The sequence below is a fragment of the Acyrthosiphon pisum genome, chromosome A1 (genome assembly GCF_005508785.2).
Source record: "Acyrthosiphon pisum isolate AL4f chromosome A1, pea_aphid_22Mar2018_4r6ur, whole genome shotgun sequence".
NCBI lineage: Eukaryota > Metazoa > Arthropoda > Insecta > Hemiptera > Aphididae > Acyrthosiphon > Acyrthosiphon pisum.
In genome coordinates this window covers 87,236,715-87,241,791 of record NC_042494.1, presented here as the reverse complement: position 1 = coordinate 87,241,791, position 5,077 = coordinate 87,236,715, and the positions used below count along the sequence as shown (strand labels likewise).

At 31.4% G+C, this 5,077-nt stretch overlaps 2 protein-coding genes across 3 annotated transcripts in view; both read right to left on the bottom strand.

Moving 5' to 3' along the window:
* The window catches only part of LOC100160558 (ATP-binding cassette sub-family G member 1), a 43,635-nt gene extending 41,848 nt beyond the window's left edge, over nucleotides 1–1,787 (bottom strand). The window contains exon 1 of the mRNA XM_001947741.4: nucleotides 1,099–1,787. The gene's annotated coding sequence lies outside the window, so the exon portion shown is untranslated. The remainder of the gene's footprint in view (nucleotides 1–1,098) is intronic.
* The window catches only part of LOC100163976 (elongation of very long chain fatty acids protein AAEL008004), a 127,073-nt gene that overhangs the window by 52,592 nt on the left and 69,404 nt on the right, over nucleotides 1–5,077 (bottom strand). The window lies entirely within an intron of this gene.

Genomic DNA, 5,077 nt, shown 5'->3' with positions numbered 1-5,077 from the left:
AATGTTTTCGGTGCAGGATGTCAATTAGTGTTGTCGCAGAGTACCTATCGATAATTCAAGAACACCGTATGCACATCGCTGCATGTATACTATAGATAGGTAATAATAAATATGAAAATACATAGGTAATAATAATAATATGTAATATGTATATTTGTGATTAAGTAACTGGGTAACATTGGCCGCCTAATATAATGTGTTAGGAAAGTAGTAACCACCACTTTGTTTGTATATTTTATACTGTCAAATATTTTGTAGCGCAATGTATTAACACTCGAATATATTAGGTAGAAGAATCTATCTATTTACCTAATATGGGATGATTAAATTTCAAAACAAAAACGAAAAATCAGCACGTGTGGTTATTTAGACAAGATATTGTCGTACGCTGGCACTTAGGTACCTATATACTGTTCATAAAATATTATATTTATATCATATTATTATATATTATTTACAATGCGGTGTTTACGTCGCCAAAAATGTCAAGATTAATATACCTGCAGCCCGATTCAGAAGATCACTGACACCTGCTCGAGGCATTTTCGAAGCTTTAATTTTTATCAATTTTTATATTGTACTATGGTCTATGATCGGTCATCGAACGCTTTATAGCACGTTACAACCATTCAAAGGTACACTAGGTCGATGGTTTGTGCATTTGAGCGTGTTATGCATACGCACGACCGAAAGAGAAAGTAATAACGCATCGTCGCCGTACCTATACCAATATAATAATAATAATAATAATAATAATAATAATGATATGATTATAACGTTGCAAAGAGAAACGAGTATAAAACAAAAATCGTAATATCGTGTTTAAACGAGATATCTGCAGCTGGCAACACGTGAATTCAAAAACAAATCATTCACATTTCAAGTAGACTCGTCGTAATAATAATAATCCATCAATAAGAAAATATAATTATTAATTACTAATAATATTATAATATTATATTGAAATATATAATACAATAACCCTATAACAGTCACCGCACCCAAACGGAGGCCTCAATAATACACATATGTCAACGTAAGAGAATTGAAATAATAATAATAATAACTACAACATCAATATACGTAATATTCGCAAACCTGCTATATTGATATATCCTTCGTTGGAGTAATCGATGACGGGTGATCGGACTCAATTCATCGACGTATAATATCCTCTTTGCAGGTGTTATGTCGTCAAACGGAGCGACTGAACCGGGACGTCATCAACGGGGAAAATATTGTGCTGTCGTTGTCGGATGAAAATTTAAAAAAAAAAACCAAAAAACAGTCGGTGGCGCTGAATTTTTCAATAATGACATGTATTGGTTGTCCCCGTCTCTTCCGGGTCCGGGGTTAGGATGGGACCTAGGTCGTCGTTGTCGGCGGCAATCGTCCCGTTTTTGAACGGGCAACGACGATAATAATATTATTACGATACGGAAAACCAAAGGAAAAACCGTACGAGCGGCTTTACCGCCGAAATCGAATTATTCGCCGCCACACACACACGCGCGGTTAAAAAACAGAGAGTGTGATATATAACGTGCCACAGGGAATTATATACGATTATGATTAATTAATATCGCACTGTGTAGCGCGCCGATCGATATTGTTGAGGCGGCAGACCGCTGTCGATACGTCGGCGAACACAACTGGAGTGGCCCGGGTCAACCGATTTGTTTACCTATAATAATATACATCAGCGAGCGTTCTCGGGTGCGCACGCGTGTGAATGTTACCGCGGTAGTAAATTGGTAATAGTAGTGGTACTGGTAACAGCAGTTGTAATAGTAATAGTAGTAGTAAATAATAGTAGTAATAGTAAGTTGTAGTAGTAGTGTATGATCGTCGTCGCCGCCGTCGTCGTGACTATAGTGACTCATGGGCTTAGGACGACGATGGCGGTGTGATGAAAGAAACGATAACAGCTGATCGGCGGCGCTCGTTGCTGCAGAGTTTCGCCGTGGCGAACCGGTTAGCGGGACGCCATCTGTGGGCTGATCGGCGCGACCACTGCAAAAATTGTGACTTTTTAGCAAGCTGGGAAAATTAGATATTTTCTATATAACCGTGGAAAATTGAAAACAAAATTACGGGGAAACTGGAATTTTTAAGTAGGTACTTATCTGCAGTTTTCAGCAATACCAATTTTGTAATTTTTGTATCTACCTATACTTTCAATTTTCATAGAATATTTATAATGAAATTTTCTAGACATATGACTTGGTGTTCAAAATGTTTTGGCTCATTTTAACCAATTTATAGACTTTTAAAATGTACAATTTTTTTTTATGTACTTACCAATAATATGTTATAAGTACCTATATTATGTTGATAAGATTTTTTTTCCCCCAGTCAAAAAAGTTTGAAAGTTTAATACAAGATTCCTCGTACGTTTTTTTTTATATTTATAGCAATCTAAAAATATCAAAAACACATGGTATGCACAATTTTATTTTTAGCCATTTGAAGTTCTAATTTTGATAAAATTGGATATCAAACGAAAAATCACGACTTTTTTCTACCGATTTCAGTTATTACCTATTTTAAAAAAATTACCGCAAGGACCTGAAACTTTTTGAAATTCTATTAATTTGTTTGCGTAAATTATTAATTTTTGTATGGATAAGGTAATAAAATGTGCAAAATATTTAGACTAGGTAATTTAGAGCTATATTTATACCATGAACCCATTCTTACCGTTCTATAAACTTCTACGGTATAATATTATGTAGGTACCTAATATTGACTTATAAGTTAATCACAAAAATATTTATGATATTATATTATTAAATTATTGTAATAATATCTGCTTTATTTTTGGCAAAAATTAGTTCGATTTAACTAATATTTTAGTTTATAGGTAAACGGCAAAAAACCAGTTTTTGTTTAGGCAACGAGTCCCGCTTTACGGCATACTTCATGAGGCACTCTATACAGATAAAAATTATCTTTTGAATGGATTCAATGTTTTTTGCCAAATAAATAATAAAATTGAAAATTTGATGTATTATATTTTAAGTTTTTTAAATTAAAATAAATTAAGATTTCTGTTTTTAATAGGTATTATATTACGTTACAATAAACGTGACATTTTAATACACATTTGTCTACTCGTATAATACATTCATCAAGTCGACTATACCTACCTGTCTAGTATTGGCAGTATTGGTTGTTTTTATATATCTGTGACATATAAAATCAGATACGTGGACGTGAAGTTAAGGTATTCATTTCAAGGAACTTTGACATTATTGCTAATCATCCATATTAGACATAACTTCAATATTTTTTTTATCAATAACATTTGGCATGAAAAACGTTGCATAAAAAAAAAAAACATAAGTATATTAGTTTATTATTCTTATTTATGCTACATAATAATTCGTTCGTGATTCGTGTTTGAATATGTTTACACTATACTATATGTCTATATAGTTTATAGATACGAGAGTGGAGTGTGGATATAGGAAATCAATTCGCATCCGCATACGCATATTCGTGTAATCGAGATGTTGTTATTACATGAGGTATAGGCGTAGGTACCTACGGCCTACAGGCACAAAATATGCAATAATTACAATAATTTACAACAATTTAGGTTCGTTTGAATTACTCTATTAATACTTCAGATGTCAATCGCTATTCTTTGTTAGACAATTTTATTGAAGAATATTGTTCAAAAATAATAATTAACAAGTAACTACAAAGAATGGTTAAATAAGTACCTATACTTATAAACTTTTTTTCCTTATTATAAACTAATGTATTAATATACAGTATATACTAATATACTATAGTAGGTATTAGGTATATACTAATGTGATATATTGTGGTCAGGGATTGAAACCGTTTCAAATTTTAACGGTTACGGTTTTAGTTCTTGAGAACGGTTTTCTAAATTTTCTGGTTTTAGTTTAGGTTTTAAGATCGGTTTTTAAATTTTTTTGGTTTTGGTTTCGGTTTTAAAAAAGGTTTTTCAAATATTTTATTGGTTTAAAGAACGGTTTTAAAAAATTTTCGGTTTTGGTTTTTGGAACGGTTTTTAAAAATTTCCATTTTATTTTCCTGTATCATTACTGCATGTAGACTCAAATTTTATTATCTATTAACTAATATAAGGGCCGAGTCTAAAGCCCTGAAATATGGCTACTTTGTATAATAAGTGTACCTACAATATACGATATAACAAATTTATGTTCAGCAGAACTAATTTCGTGTTATTAACTTGAATATTTTGTACCTAATTTAGGTGCCTCGTGCCTACTTTTGCATTCGACATAATATTATGTTGTCGTATTATGGTTGAGATCATTATTCGATTACATTAATATCTAATTGTATATTACAATAACATCACACTATCTTATTTGTATTTGCAATTTTGAATCATAAGTTTAGTAATAATATAAATATTAATATTTCGTAATACTCAGTAATTACATCGAGATTTTTATCAATAAATCCAAACATAATAATTTCTTCGTATAAAAATAGTAGAATTACAAATAATAAAATAAAATTTATGAAATTCAAAGAAACCGACATTAGTTTCAAATTTTAATCGGTTTTTCAAGAACGGTACAAGAACGGTTTTTCAATTCTATGGTTTCGGTTTGGGTTTTGAAAATGGTTTTTTAACCGGTGTTTAAAAGCTTTTGGTTCCGGTTCCAGTTTCGGTGTTCAGAAATGAGAAAACCGCGGTTTTAACCGGTTTTATGGAAAACCGGTTAAACCGGTTTCGATCCCTGATTGTGGTTATGAACACTTTAATACATTGATATCAATTTATTTACGCATTAATTTATAATTATTATAATAAATGAATTATTATTAAAGAACAAAAAAGGGGGAGCATATGTTTTGTGAATCATTCAGTATAAAAGAGTGAATAACTCGGACACTTAATTGTACACACTTAGGCACGTAGCAATACGAAATAAATTATTGATTGGAAAACATTATTATATATTTTGTGTGTAGGGGAGACTGGGTACAATTGTAACATGGTACAATTGTAACACGGGCATATAAGTCGTTCATATCATATAAATATCTCAAACAAATTTAGCAGTTG